Below are 16866 nucleotides of genomic sequence, written 5' to 3'. Positions count from 1 at the left end.
TCTGTTCCTGTGAAACTCTCACTTTTTAAAGCTTATTGTACTCCGCTGTACACTGCCCACTTGTGGCGACACTACGAAAAGGGCAGCCTACAAAAAATGACAGTGGCATTATAATGACTGCATGAGACTGCTGCTCAAAGCCCCAAGATGCTGTAGTGCCAGTCAAATGTTTGTAGAAATAAATATACCCACTTGCCCTGCTGTGCTACGAAACCTGATGTATAGATTTATGTGCAGGTTAACAGACTCTGAGAACAGCATCATTGCATCACTTTCTAACCCTGCTAAGAGCTCTGTCAGACTATCATCTAAGCCAGTGGTAACCAACCTTTTCAAGCCCAAGAGCCCATTTTATTCCCAATTGTAAGCCAAGATCTACCACTAAAACGTGTTAGAAAAAACACGCTCAATGCATGTGCACACATCCACACAAAGACTAAAGCTTAAATTAGAATAAAAACGTATAGTAAGTTATATTATCAATGTCAAATAATATTAAGACAAATGTATTAGAAATAAAAAAAATATTAGGACAAAATGCAAATAAACTTCTTTGAGGTTTTTTTTTAATAAAACAAAATGCAAAGGACATGAATTGCTTTTACAGCACAATATTTTGTTTCTCATTTCAATGAATATTCACATTGGCAGATGTTCAAATGACATAGGCACAACATACAATAGTCTACTGTAGCTGTGTGTCAGATGTTCTGTCTGAAGTAGTCAAAGCCAAGGAGAATGTTACAATTTAATTCACAATCGAGCATCTTGCCCTGCATCGAATATCCCATGATAGAACAGCAGGATAAAAACGGATAGTCTGTCTATCATCCATGCATCCATGAGCTACGCGTCAAGCCCTGTCTAGGACCCACTTCCTTCAAAACTGTGGCTTTCTTGTTCCAATAGTTAGAATCTTCAACTCTCACTGTGTCATGTTTTGACAGCGGCACTAAACATTTTGACACTTTGTCATAGTGATATTTATCCAGCCAGATCGGTGATTACTTATCATTCATGCTGTGCAACACATGCTTTTGTAAGCGACGCTAAGGATTGTTTTGATCGATAATAATCTGTCATGTGCGTGCGCGAGTGCCGAGTGCACTCTTTATTTGTGCGTGCAGCCGTGCACAGTGTTTCTCCCACGTTTGGTTAAAAGTTGGCATTCGAACTTTACAAATTAGTTTAGTATTCAACGTGTCGGGGACGCTATCATGCTGCGTTCACTCTGACGCTCTGTGCTGCCAACGGCTGATTCGGTCTGGTTTATTAACCAGGCTAGCTCTGTGCTGTCTGCGAGGGAACAACAGACACACAGGACCAGTGTTGGGTATAACGGCGTTTAAACAAACGGCGCTACCTAACGTCGTTATTTTTTTCAGTAACTGGTAATCTAATTAATTACAATTGTCATCGTTACAATGCAGTTACCGTTACTGACAATGAAATGTGCTCCGTTATTATGTTAAGTGTCCCCAAGCTTTCTGTTACCACGGGCCGGCTGACAGTGTGTGTGTGTCTGTGACTCTGTGTGTGCTCTTCCTGCTGCCCCAAACATGACATGGTTAGAATAAAATACCAAGGATACGACAGTGATGTCTCTTACTTTTTGCTGTTACGCAACCAGGAAGTAACACGGACTCGACGCTGTTTAAGCAGTGACATGAGTCATGACCTCACGGTCGAATCCTTGGTATTGGTATCTTCATGGGTGTTTTTTTACACACAAACCCAGCGCGGCGCACACACACACAAACTAACTTTAACAACAACCAGACAGTAGAGAAGAGATGGCGAGTCACGACGAACAATCCGAGTCCGACAAGATGGCTTTCACAAACTGGCGGTACAATCAATACTTCACCTTCATTGAAAAGAAAGGGAAGAATGTTTATGTGAAGTGCACATTGTGTGCCGGGGGTAAGCGTTTGTCCTCGTCTGTCCAAAGCAACTCCAATTTGCAAAAGCATCTCTCCTCCACACACGCTTCCACTAAACTAGTGGCCAACACTAACACCCGCGATGATAATAACGCCGCCACAGATGGACACGGTGCCACGCAGTCCAAGCAGCAAAAGCTGGATTTTACTCCTCCACAAAGACTTGTGACACAGAGGGAACTAAACGCTATGATAGGCAGGTATGTCATTGAGAACATGTTGCCGATATCAACAGTTGAGTCCGACTCCTTGAGAGCCATCATAGCTAAAATACCTACGAGAGGGGGGGCCAGTACGCCAGACAGAAAGACGTTCTCAAAATACTTGTACGCCGAGTATGTCAAAATGAACACAGAGCTCAAGCAGAGTTTTGACGAGTTGGACTTTGTGTCTACTACTGCAGACATTTGGACTGCACATAATAAAAGTTATCTTGGTGTAACTGCGCACTGGATACATCCACACAGTCGAAGGAAAGCAGCCCTAGCATGCCGACGGTTCAAGGGCCGTCATACCCATGACAGCATTGCAACCGATCTAGACAATATTCATTCCTCATTTGGTATTTCCCACAAAATAACAGCTACCGTCACGGACAATGGTTCTAATTTTGTTAAAGCCTTTAAAGTCTACCAGCCAGTTGAGGAAGAGGATGATTCTGGCGATGATGAAGATGAGGTGACTTTTATGAATGTCACTGATGTCTTAAACAGTGGTGATGCTGATGTCGGCGATGATGATGTTGAACTTGTGATCACCTTGCCACCGCATCATAGATGTGCATCGCACACGTTAAACCTGATTTCATGTTCTGATGTTGAAAAGTGGCTACAGTCAAAACCAGAAGTGAAAGCTACCTACAGAAGTGCAACAGCAAAATGCACAGGGTTGTGGAACAAGGCTAGCCGTTCCACAGTGGCTGCAGAGGCTGTTGAGAATGTCATAGCAAAGAAGCTGCTTGTTCCTTGCACCACCAGATGGAACTCATTCTATGATGCCGTAGCTCGAATCTGCGAGATCCCTCTGACTGAACTGAACACCCTCTCCTCCAACTTCGGGGTGAAAGCACTCACAGAACGGGAGCATCTGATCCTCAGGGAGTATTGCGTGGTCATGAAGCCACTGACAAAAGCCTTAGACATTCTCCAGGGCGAAGATAACTGTTTCCACGGCACACTCCTACCCACACTGGAGAAGTGGATATCCAAGACCCTGGACTTGAAGAGTGGCCTGAAAATCCTCATCAACCTTCCAGAGGCAGTTGTCATGGTAAGAACTGCTATTTTTAAATACATTTAAAACATCCATAATTTATGAAAGAAATCATATTTATATTTTAGCTCATTGTGTGTGTGTGTGTGTGTGTGTGTGTGTGTGTGTGTGTGTGTGTGTGTGTGTGTGTGTGTGTGTGTGTGTGTTTGCACGCGACGCGACTGTGTGTGTTTGCGCGCAACTGTGTGTGAGAGAGAGTCAGTATAATAAATTAATAATGTCATGTTCATGTTTCATTTCAGGCAATCAAAACCAGATTGCGGTGGTGCTGGAAAGCGAGAGTGCCATCTTGGCTGCTGTGACCCTACCCAGGTTTAAACTACGCTGGCTGCGGACACAGGACAGGAAGGACAAGGCCAAGGCAAGTCTGGTGGCAGAGTGCCGGAAAGTCCAACATGAAGTCCCGCTACCAGGTACCAGCACACACAACCTCAGCACTGACTCAGCCAAAGAGGATGAGTTCTTTGACTTTGAGGAGGAGGAGGATGACACCACTTCTACTGTTGAATGCCAAATCGCGGATTATTTCAAATCAGGGGCACAAGAGATGGACACTCTGAATAGCTTTCCACTGATAAAGCACATTTCACTCAAATACAATGCAGCCACTCCGTCCAGTGCTCCCGTAGAGCGACTGTTTAGCCTGGGAAAGCTGGTCTTCAGTCCAAAGAGGAACAGGCTTTCTGACCAGAAGTTTGAAAAGCTTCTGCTTCTTAGGTACAATCACTGGTTTAATGAGTAGGATGGTTAGATCACTGGGTTGGCTGGATAGGTGAAGGAATGCTTACCAAGGGTGTGTGTGGATGTATAGAATGTCTAGAAGCTAAAGTTGGATCTTAACTTTTCAGTACTGTACTATAAATGGACCTCATTTTGTTTAACTGTACTTTTGTTCATGAAAGGGTGAAAAACTAGGCTGCAGTATGTATATCTACCAGACTAGTTGTCTGAAGTTCTGAGACAGTTTGATTTATTTCATTTACGCTAGTTTTAAAAGCACTTTATATTGTTAAACTGTTTACTTTTGCTCAAAGAAACTAGTTGAAGTAGGCTACAGTATATCTACTGTAACAGACCAGTTGTCTGAAGTTGTAATTGTTGTAATTTACAATTCAGTGTTAAAAGCACTATGGACCTATTGTTTTACTGTTATGTTCTCTACCAGTTGTGTACTATATAAATGCACCTTATAGTGTGTGTGTGTGTGTGTGTGTGTGTGTGTGTGTGTGTGTGTGTGTGTGTGTGTGTGTGTGTGTGTGTGTGTGTGTGTGTGTGTGTGTGTGATATTGAGCGCCCGACACGGGGACACGTGTGTGTGTGTGTGTGTGTGTGTGTGTGTTTGTGTGTGTGTGTGTGTGTGTGTGCGCGCGAGAGAGATCAATAATTGATATTATATCAGTTGTATGATATCGATATGCATGCGCGCGGAAATCCCTGATCCGACCTGTCATGTGCCGGTCGTCGTGTGTGTGTGTGTGTGTGTGTGTGTGTGTGTGTGTGTGTGTCGGTAGCTATGTTGATTGTTGAAACATGGGCACCGTGAATCATACCTTTATTTATGCAATATGTTGCACGTGTTTTGTGATTGGTTTGCTGCGTTCTGAATCGATAAACCAATGGCATATAGATTAGATTTATTTGAGGGAATCATTTCAATTGGTTTATTGCGTTCATGTAGGCCTATCGATGAACCTCATAGCAAAAGTTGAAAGACAGTAGATAGCCTATGTTTATAGATAGATAAAACACAATCCCCCCGTGTGTGTGTGTGTGTGTGTGTGTGTGTGTGTGTGTGTGTGTGTGCGCGCGCCAGAGAGATCAATATTATATTATATCAGTTGAATGATATGCATGCGGACATCCATGATCCTCCGACTGTAAATGATAATGTGAAAAATCTAATTAATTATACATCATTTGGAAGTCCCTGACTAAAAACTGGATTAAACTGATATGAACTAAATTATATGATACTGACATGATACTGACCATGATACTGTCATGATACTGACATGATACTGACCAGATACTGACCAGATACTGACATGATACTGGCCATGATACTGACCATGACACTGACATGATACTGACCATGATACTGACATGATACTGACATGATACTGACCATGATACTGACCAGATACTGACCAGATACTGACCATGATACTGACATGATACTGACCATGACACTGACATGATACTGACCATGATACTGACCATGATACTAACATGACACTGACATGATACTGACCATGATACTGACATGATACTAACATGACACTGACATGATACTGACCATGATACTGACATGATACTGACCATGATACTGACATGATACTGACCATGACACTGACATGATACTGACCATGATACTGACCATGATACTAACATGACACTGACATGATACTGACCATGATACTGACCATGATACTGACCATGACACTGACATGATACTGACCATGATACTGACATGATACTGACATGATACTGACCATGATACTGACCATGACACTGACATGATACTGACCATGATACTGACATGATACTGACCATGATACTGACATGATACTGACCATGCTACTGACCATGATACTGACCATGATACTGACATGACACTGACATGATACTGACCATGATACTGACATGATACTGACATGATACTGACCATGATACTGACATGATACTGACCATGATACTGACATGATAAAAAAAAAAAAAAATAAAAAAAAAAAAAATAATAAATAAATATAAATAATAATATTTATATTAATATAAATAATAATAAAAATAATAATAATAAATAAATAAAATAATAATAAATAAATATAAATAATAATAAATTAATAATAATAATAAATTAATAAATTAATAATAAATAAATATAAATAATATAAATAATATTTATATTAATATAAATAATAATAAATAAATAAATAGTTGTAAACCATTTGTACTATAATCAATAAACCATAAATAAGTAAATAAATAAATAATAATAAATAAATAAAATAATTAATAAATAAATCATTGTGCCAACTAGTAGGCTAGGCATACTTTAATTTAATTATTAAATAACTTTCACAACTATTTATTTATTTATTTATTATTTTATTTATTTATTATTTTATTTATTTATTATTATTTATTTATTTACTTATTTTTATTTTCAGTATCATGGCCAGTATCATGTCAGTGTCATGTTAGTATCATGGTCAGTATCATGTCAGTATCATGTCAGTATCATGGTCAGTATCATGCCAGTATCTGGTCAGTATCTGGTCAGTATCATGGTCAGTATCATGGTCAGTATCATGTCAGTATCATGGTCAGTATCATGTCAGTGTCATGTTAGTATCATGGTCAGTATCATGGCCAGTATCATGGCCAGTATCTGGTCAGTATCATGTCAGTATCATGTCAGTATCATGGTCAGTATCATGTCAGTATCATATAATTTAGTTCATATCAGTTTAATCCAGTTTTTAGTCAGGGACTTCCAAATGATGTATAATTAATTAGATTTTTCACATTATCATTTACAGTCGGAGGATCATGGATGTCCGCATGCATATCATTCAACTGATATAATATTATATTGATCTCTCTCGCGCGCGCACACACACACACACACACACACACACACGGGGGGGATTGTGTTTTATCTATCTATAAACATAGGCTATCTACTGTCTTTCAACTTTTGCTATGAGGTTCATCGATAGGCCTACATGAACGCAATAAACCAATTGAAATGATTCCCTCAAATAAATCTAATCTATATGCCATTGGTTTATCGATTCAGAACGCAGCAAACCAATCACAAAACACGTGCAACATATTGCATAAATAAAGGTATGATTCACGGTGCCCATGTTTCAACAATCAACTACCGACACACACACACACACACACACACACACACACACACACACACACACACACACACACACACACACACACACACACACATGACGACCGGCACATGACAGGTCGGATCAGGGATGTCCGCATGCATATCGATATCATACAACTGATATAATATCAATTATTGATCTCTCTCGCGCGCACACACACACACACACACACACGTTTCCCCTTGTCGGGCGCTCAGTTGTGAAAGTTATTAATTAATTAAATTAAAGTATGCCTAGCCTACTATAGAAAAACAGATCTTTGAGACAGAATGTCCGGAAACAGCACGTAAACACAAGCTGTTTTAATTGCTTTTACGACGTGCTGGATATATACAATTGTATTTCTACGGTATGCTCTTGCTAAATCAACATTAACATTACATACAGAGCCGCTATTTAATGAGAAATGCCCGGAGAGTTTCGCTCGTGGCCTGGGGGAGAGGAGAGCGGAGTGGGGGGTTTCCCCAACCCCAAGACGAGCACTTCAGCTGGGGTAAAAGAGGGAGGATCGAGATCGGGTCCGTAGTCTCGTTCGGTTATTTACAAACAAGTTTACCAAGATTATATTATTTATTCATCCATACATAGGTTATGATGTAACTAAATATATAATTATTTCTCCTCTACAGTCGCTATTTTACATTTTAGACTTTCAAATGCGCATCTTGTCATTATGACCTTTATCTGCTTGACCCAGTACAAACATTGTGAATCATTAATCTACATAAACTACTTTATCAGAGACTGACGACTGTGCACAATGATATGAGATGCATGTTCTATTCCTATCCATTCTGCTCTTGTCCTTGTCTTATATCTTCTGGACACATCAGTGTCCAATACTATGTGTGTATTAACTTCAGAACTTGTCGTTTAATACTGCCTGGTGTCGTATTGTACAAAAGGAGTTACCTCTTAGGAAAGAGGAAGCACGATTGCCAGATCAGGGATGAAAGTTGAGTTTGTTGAGTACAATGTGTCTTTTACAAGATCATCTTTTCCAGTCTCCCAGTTCAATCATGCTGCTGGGAGCTGTTGTTTTCCTGTTTGTTCTCTACCTCCTCTCCTCCAGCAGCCAGGAACAAAGGAAGGAACCTCCAGGACCCAGGCCTCTGCCTCTGCTTGGAAACCTACTGCAGCTGGATCTCAGTAGTATACACACCTCCCTTTGTCATGTAAGATTGTGTTAACCATATGTATGTGTTCCTTTGTTTCATACTATCTGTGACAAGCAAAAACACCTGTAAATGAAATTATATTAACTGTAAGTGAACATTGTTATCAAATGAGTGTCTTAAAACATATTGCACTCTGAGCACTGTTTCCCAAACATCTTTCCAGAGAATTTCTGAAATTTTAAAACAATTAAGAAATTCTCAAAGTTTAAGAACTTGTGGAAATAGCAGATCTACACGCTTAGAATGTATCCATCGCGACAGGTTGTGAACTTGTAGATCTGCTATATTCAGCTCAAAGGTTTGGGAACCACTGCTGCAGAGCATAATTTTACACATCTCACACTTTGTCTTTATAGCTGTCCAAGAAATATGGACCAGTGTTCACAATCCACCTTGGACATAAGAAAGTAGTGGTCCTGGCAGGATACAAGACAGTCAAACAGGCTCTGGTCAACTATGCTGAGGAGTTTGGAGACAGAGAGATCACTCCTGTATTCTATGACTTCAATAAAGGGCATGGTAAAGTTCTGTATGTTTTGTGTAACTCAGTTCATTTGTCACATCTTTTCTGACTTGGACAAGGCTAATGTTTTTGTAAAAAGAAAAGTGTGTGTGTGTGTGTGTGTGTGTGTGTGTGTGTGTGTGTGTGTGTGTGTGTGTGTGTGTGTGTGTGTGTGTGTGTAATTTTGTCCAATGGTGAGTCCTGGAAAGAGATGAGGCGCTTTGCCTTGACTAACCTGAGAGACTTTGGCATGGGAAAGAGGATGAGTGAAGAGAACATCATAGAGGAATGTCATTACCTGATTGACACAATTGAAAAACATGAAGGTAACTAAATGTTGTGAACAGTGGAAGTCATAATGCCAAAAAAAAATGTTCATTTCAAAATAAATATTAAATGCATAACTTGACCTAATATGGATTCTGTTTGTCACAGGCAAAGCCTTTGATTCAACCCAGGCAGTGACTTATGCAGCGTCCAATGTTATATCAGCCATTGTCTATGGAGACAATACACTGATCCTGTGTTCCAAGCAATGGTGGACGGAGACAATGAAGCTATACATCTTACAGGATCAGCTGCCATTCAGGTGTAGTACAATCTGTTAGTATAGTCTTTCATCTGTAAGTGCCAGGGACATCATCCCGTCTCTAAATCAACTATGCACTGAGTGCCATGCCCGTAAAGACGTCTATTTTTTTTTTTTTTTTTTTTTTTTTAAACGCCCTCTTTTTTTTATAATGGGAGATCTGGCACTCAGAGCCTAAACTGGTGACCACTAGGTGGCACTGAAGGAGTTTTTAGTCATGTCATGGAAACCATGGTGTAACCCTAACTTTAAAATGTCATTTTGCATTACAGGTGTACAATGTCTTTCCCTGGCTCGGCCCTTGGATGAAAACCTGGAGGCTCCTGATGAAGATTATTGAAAACAACAGAGAGGAGATAAGCAGACTAATTAGGGGAATGAAGGAAACTCTGAACCCTCAAATGCTCAGAGGCTTTATAGATTCATTCCTGATGCGGAAGAAGGGTTTGGAGGTAAATACAAATTCTAGTAGTGCTCTTACGCTACTATTGTACCCATCAACACTTATTTTACTTTGTCACCTGTCTGTTGATTTTAGGACTCTGGAATCATGGATTCACATTATCATGATGACAACCTGGTCTACAGTGTGATGAATTTGTTTGGAGCTGGAACTGATACTACAGGAAATACAATTAGATGGGGTCTGCTGTTGATGGCCAAGTACCCTCATATTCAAGGTAGACTGACATTACTATGACACATCTGATGACCGATATGAGCCGACAAATACTATAGCTTTCTCTGGTGAAATTCTATTTAAAGTTCTTATGAGACTGTAGGATCATTCCTTTATTCCTTTCCCTATTTCTCAGATGAGGTTCAGTAAGAGCTTAGCAGGGTAATTGAAAATCGTCAGGTGCTTGTGGAGGACAGGAAGAATCTACCCTACACTGATGCTGTTATCCATGAGATCCAGAGAGTATCCAACATTGCTCCTCTGTCAATTCCTCACATCACTAGCCAAGATGTCACCTTCCAGGGCTATTTCATCAAGAAGGTAAATTACTTTCAAAATGTTCTGTTTCTAAATAAACATGTTCCTCTGAAAATGGTGGTCATTGTTTTGGGGGTTTATGTAATAGACCTGTTATCTTTGGGAACAGCTGGGAACTCCTGTGATTCCTCTACTCGCTTCTGTTCTGAATGATGAGACTGAATGGGAAAGTCCACACACATTTAACCCCAATCATTTTCTGGATCAAGAGGGTCGTTTTGTCAAGAGAGATGCCTCCATGCCCTTTTCTGCAGGTATTGCATTGTTATACAGTTTTTAAATGTTTTTCATTTTGTTTGTAGTGATGTTGCAATATTGTAATTATAATTGCAATTTCCTTCTCAGTTCAACCACAGTTTTAGAACAACGTCTTGTTTCAGGTCGTAGGGCATGTCCAGGAGAGAGCCTGGCCAAGATGGAGGTCTTCCTCTTCCTCACCTCTCTCCTGCAGCGCTTTCGTTTCACTCCTCCACCTGGGGTAACAGAGGATCAACTGGATCTGACGGCAATTGTCGGTTTCACACGCAACCCTTCACCTCATCAGCTGTGTGCTGTCAGTTGCCTCTAAAGTAGTTATTGCAGAATACTGTGTTCTATTATTGCATTGCTCATGAACAAGAACTTTGATGATACGGCCATCCATAATGGATAGTGTAGGGAAAGGGACTTCAACCAATGGTCAACACCATCACTCATGTACAGTACTAGTGTTGGTGTAATTTATAGTAGTATGCTCAAAGGCTGATTGTATAGGAAATAATATAATTAGAAGAAAACTACAGTTGTGTCACTATTTGTACAGTAGACCTACTGTATAATTAATAATACTTGGAACAAACATTCACTCAAGCAACTAAGGAATGGAACGTGATACCCAGAGCCATATATTTTAATATTTTGTTGTACATGTTAATATGCATGTACCTGATGAAGTGGTATCTATTTATGTGTTACTGTCGAAGTGTCCTTGAGCAAGACACTGAACCCCTAATTGCTCCCGATGTGCTAGTTGGTACCTTGCATGGTTTCCGCTGCCATCGGTGTATGAATGTGTGTGTGAATGGGTGAATGTAATGCACAATCTCTGTAAAGCGCCTTGGATAAAAGCGCTATATACAGTAAATGCACCATTTACTTAAAAACGTTTTCATTACTGTATTTGATGATCATAAAGAGATCTGTCAATAGTTATTGCATTAATTTCTTCAACTGCTACAGTTGTATTGTTCTATTTCCATAGAAATAGATCATTACATTTTAACCTTCATGCAAAATCACTTGTCAACCACTAGGTGCCCTACCTGACCACAGGATACAAGAGAAGAGCAATTCGGTAGTAGATAAACCACAACCATCACAGTTTTTGGTTGTATTGTATTCACTGATATATCCTTAACAAGTCGATGCTAAAATAGTTTATTAGAGAACTAAAATACTCCACTAACACTATATTTATTAATTATAATACGTATGACGATTTGATGGGAAGCGCTGAGTGAAGAGTTTACTGTATCATGACGACAGATTGGAACATCAGTAAGTTGCCTTCAGACATCAATAAACAACACCTGTATATTATGGTTCAATAGACTTTCTTTGTAATATTATGTGCATTATACTTTAATCAACCAGTAAAATAAAATGGCGTACATTAACAATAATGTTAGGAGTGAAGTTATACTGTAGTGTACACCAGTGGTTCTCAACCTTTTTAAACCTAGTACCACCTCAGATTTTTTTTGTCACTCCAAGTACCATCACGGCCAAACGTGCCCGCACGCACGGTTATTAGTGGTTATTGATGCTTTTTTGGCGGGTTTATGATGGATTTCGGGCACCTACCTATATATACACTGTTATCAAAATGATAATGACAATATGACCACCATTATAACTTGTTAACACAAATATATATATGCACAGTTCACACAGGAGGCAAATGTATTCCTAATAAGAATATTTATTATTTTTCACAGACGTCAGCCAAAATCATGCTGTACAAAACAGGCACTTTAACTGTTACGAGGAGCCATACAGGCTTGATACAAGGATTACATTTTCACACATTCTCTCTCACACACACACACACACACACACACACACACACACACACACACAGTGAAAACAATAACTGTAGTACTGCAAACACACAGCAAGTGAAAACAATAACCAACCACACACACACACACACACACACACACACACACACGCCTAGTGAGAAGTTGAACATTAACTATTAAGTATTAACTATTTTTTACAACAACCTGTTGCCATTTTTTAAGGCCATGCTAAATACAAACAATTTGAAAGGTAGCCAGCATATTAGTGACAATGTATAACGGAGAAAGTGCACTGTTTGGGTCCAACAACAAGGGTCCAAAAATAACCGTCTTCTGAAAGCAGACACACACGCGTTGGGTCCAACAACGACTGTCTTCTGAAAGCACACACACACACACACACACACACACACACACACACACACAGAGAAATAGATAACATTAACGACTGCACTTGAAACAACCCACCATACATCCAAATATACTTAATTAATTACAAAGAGCAAAGTTTGACAACTTACCGAAGCCACAGTGGTATCATATGGGGTCTGCCTCTGTCCCACTCCAAGTGAATCCAAATTTGATGTAGCGTGGGTTTGCTCTTTTTGCTGCAGCGGGGACCGGTTTCATTGCTGCCGCTTGCGGGGCTCGCTGGGCCCGGTACCTGAGGCTCCTGCTCGCCCTGGTCCACGTGTAGATCGCTGCTCAAATCTCCCTGTTCTCTTCTCTTCCTTAGCGTTCCCGTTTTTAGCCACGATTGCATCATTGTGACTGTTAGTTATATTATATATATGTGCTGTTTAATATCCCGCCAGACGCCAGCCATCAGTTCCCCTTGCTTGTTTTGATCGTGGCTACTACCAGTACAGGCGCATTAAAAGTAGCGCTACATTAAAAGTAACAGCCAGGAAATGCGCTGTTCCCTGACTTCCCACGCTAACAGTGTTCAACAAAACATTTTTTAAATTCAATTTGAGTGATATTATGGTAATGTTATTTCCATTCAAAGTAGTATTTCAATTGTTTTATTATGTTTTTATTATATATTCTTTTCGTTATTTTTTCACCCGCCCGCCCTTTTTTCATTTTTGGGAAGATTTTCCGCGTACCACCTGGGGGGACTCAAGTACCACCGGTGGTACGCGTACCACAGGTTGAGAACCACTGGTGTACACTATTGATTCTCTCGAGAATTGTTATTAAAATTCAAGGCTATTTTGAGATATTCTGATATGCCTACATCCTCTTTATGAAGTCTCCTCCAAAGTCAATCATCTGTCTCAGGGCTGTCAGTATCAGCACATCCATGTCGTCATTCAGGATGATTTCATCATGATAGTTCTTCACAGGAAATATGCAGTTCATTGGAATACCCACTCTGGTACTGATTTCCTCCATCTATAGGTTGAGATTAAATTGCATTTAATATTTAACTGAAATGAGTGAACAACAATTCAAAAAAATGTCCAGTCCGATCACTTTACACCTTACCCTACGCATTATGTACTTGCTCTTGTAGACACTTTGTATGTCTCCCTTCACCAAATCGCAGGCCACATCAAGCTTGGTGAGAATGCACATTTGGGGAATATCTGTCAAACGTGCATAAACCTACTTAGCCCAACAAGTGGATATTGTTTGTTGTTTAATGACAATCACAGTGAGACGGAAACATTTCTATAATAGAGTCATTGTATAAAAATAGCAAGAAAAAAGCAGATATACAAGCTCACAATGCAAGGTTTGCTGAACTTTGCTTTTACCTATGTCCCTGGCTGCCAGTCTGATTTTCCTCATCTATTTTACGAGTTCTTCGGGAAGCACATCTGCTGACACTTTGTCAGCAGATAAGACATAAACCAGAACATGAGCTTTGTCCTATGAAGTGGGAAAATGGTTGTAGCCAGCATCACCATTTGACAACTGTGTTTCTTTATTGAACTGGATAAGAATATAAAAATCTCATTAAAACATTGACATTGATATAATTGATCTGTTTTCATGAAATAGTATTGCACTGTTGCATCATTGCACTGTTATAATCTGCATTAATACATCCTTTTTAACTGTCATTTAACTGACATTTTACCTCATAACCTTCATTCACATGGCCCTTCATAGCAGATATAACATCCTCTTCAAAAACGACCCATGATGTAATTGAACATGAAGTTCATGTTATGGGTTTTATGAGTTTGATACTGTAAAAGCAAACAGATCTATTATTCACTGATTTCTATGCAATTCAAATGTAGCAAATTGAGGCTTGTAGTAATATTATAATATCAGAATACATGTTCAATAAAATGCAGATGTTTCAAGTGCCATTTCTACAAAGTTACCAGTGGCACAGAGGTAGCCTGGCATATGACTGCGTCTGGAATGTGGAACCTGCATGATAAATCCGCCCCATATTTGCATACTGGGCCCTGATTTGTGGCACACAACTTCAGGGGCAAGTAAATCCAATCACAACCGAGCTGGGCCAGACCAACTAAGCCTACTGCCAAGGGCTATGTATTTTGGCAGATTCGTCTGGCAAAGCAATAGGACTGGGTTCCACTAAAATGACTAAACTGAAATTTTAAGTAGATCTGTAACGGCGGACATTTTCACTGTACAATGTGCAAATTGAAAATAAAATCCATTTGGTATAGGCCTAGCTCCTTATTAGTGCTGGCTGGTCTGTGCATTAGAGTACTTGGCAGACTATGGTGTAAAGTACAAAGTAACACATTACAGTATCCTCATATACATTGTATAACATACAAGACACCTTGAAGACCTTAACAGGAGCCCTCGTACAAGGTTTCTTTGACTATGCATGCACCTCTTGGTACCACAGCACCTCAAAGGCCCTTAGGACAAGGCTCCAAAACAAATTGGTCAGGCTCCTACTTGGCCTCACCCCCCGAACCCACCTCACCCCTGCCCACTTTGACAGGCTGGAATTGCTTAGGGTCAACGACAGAGTACAGCATCTTGCAATGGGTCTGGCCCACAAGATTTGATACACCACCAAGATACCCATTAACCTGACTCTGCCAGATGGGGGCGGTATTGGGTAACCATGTTCCCCAACACAGCAACCATCTGGGATCTCTCAGGGAGTTGAGCTAACACCGAACCGCTCCGTGGTCTAACCAATCAGCGTGAGCTAAGGGCGGGATATGTGCGAAACCGGATGTGAAGCTATATAGACACGTCAATACGATTGGTTGTGTTTGCACGCCCACACGGTGATAGACAGACGGTCCCATCCAATCATCTACCAAGTATCTTGAAAAAAAGGAACAGCCCCGTCATCGAATTTGCTTCCGAGATCCCAGATACCAATAAGCTGTGAAACAAATTTGTGTAGCAAGCTTCTTGGATCTGGCAGCGTCAGGTTAGATACCCATGTACCTGTCTAAATACTTCCTTAATGTTAACGTAGTCCACACCCACAACACCAGAGGGAGTGCAACAAACCATGTACAACCCAGATTCGGCACAAACAAGGGACTAAATTATTTTCGCTCCTATGCCACCGAAATGTGGAACGCCCCTACCATCAGTCATTAAGACATTTGAATCCCTTGACTCCTTCAAAACCGCTCTCAAAGGGCATCTACGGACGGCTGCAATTCGAAACTGGCCTCCGTAAAATCTGAATCCCCCCCGCCCACCCCCCCTTTTCCCTCACTGTATGTTTATTTTCCCTTTTTACCTCCATTATGATTAATTCCTGTTCTGTTCTTTGATTATATTGAAGTGTCTATTTGTATGTCTCTAAATGTTTTGATGAATTGAACATGGTAGACCCTGTTGTAAACAAGTGTAATGCTTAATTGGGTTGTCTTGAAATGTACTGTACTTCTGCAAACTGTTAATAAATATTTCAATCAATCAATCAAAAACATTAAACGCAATTAACAATAAAGAGACAATATGACGTAATGACATTTCCCTTCATTGTCAATGGTGTTTACAAAACAAACATTGAACTAAATAAAGACAAACATTAAACCTGTATATAGGAGGGGCTAGCGCCCCTCAAAAAACAAGAATTGATTACCAGCTGCCTTATTACAGGATATCTGCAGAATTGTGTTATGAAATGTAAATATCTCTGTTTTAGCAGTACTACTATTTTGCTGACAGAGGGAGCAAGAGTGCTGCTTCAGTGCTTGCTTACCAGGCTTCCAAGTCCAAGGTGTTGAATATCAACTACTTTCACTCCAAGTATGTACTTCTTAGCGGACACCCAGTCAATTTCAGAACATCATTTTAGACAATCAAAAAGTTACAAAAACACAACTGAATTATCTCATGCAACCTAAATGGCAGCCTCTGGTGGACCAGAGCTCCCCTTCTCTTGTCACCAATAATCAGCAGGTGTCTGCCATCATTACTCTGGACTCATCAGACA

At 40.1% G+C, this 16866-nt stretch overlaps 1 pseudogene across 1 annotated transcript; it reads left to right on the top strand.

The window, feature by feature from the left end:
• The first annotated feature begins 1793 nt into the window (after positions 1 to 1793).
• On the top strand, positions 1794 to 10963 carry LOC310868160 (cytochrome P450 2K1-like; annotated as a pseudogene). The gene is made up of 12 exons: positions 1794 to 2143; positions 2921 to 3212; positions 3472 to 3717; positions 8134 to 8304; positions 8664 to 8826; positions 8986 to 9135; positions 9245 to 9398; positions 9671 to 9850; positions 9937 to 10078; positions 10214 to 10398; positions 10508 to 10649; positions 10776 to 10963. The product of its transcript is annotated as a cytochrome P450 2K1-like (transcript).
• The last annotated feature ends 5903 nt before the right edge of the window (positions 10964 to 16866 follow it).

The sequence above is a fragment of the Protomyctophum parallelum genome (genome assembly GCF_964188405.1).
Source record: "Protomyctophum parallelum genome assembly, chromosome: 12".
NCBI classification, from domain to species: domain Eukaryota; kingdom Metazoa; phylum Chordata; class Actinopteri; order Myctophiformes; family Myctophidae; genus Protomyctophum; species Protomyctophum parallelum.
Note: the sequence above shows the minus strand (reverse complement) of the source record. Positions and strands in the feature narration are given on the sequence as shown.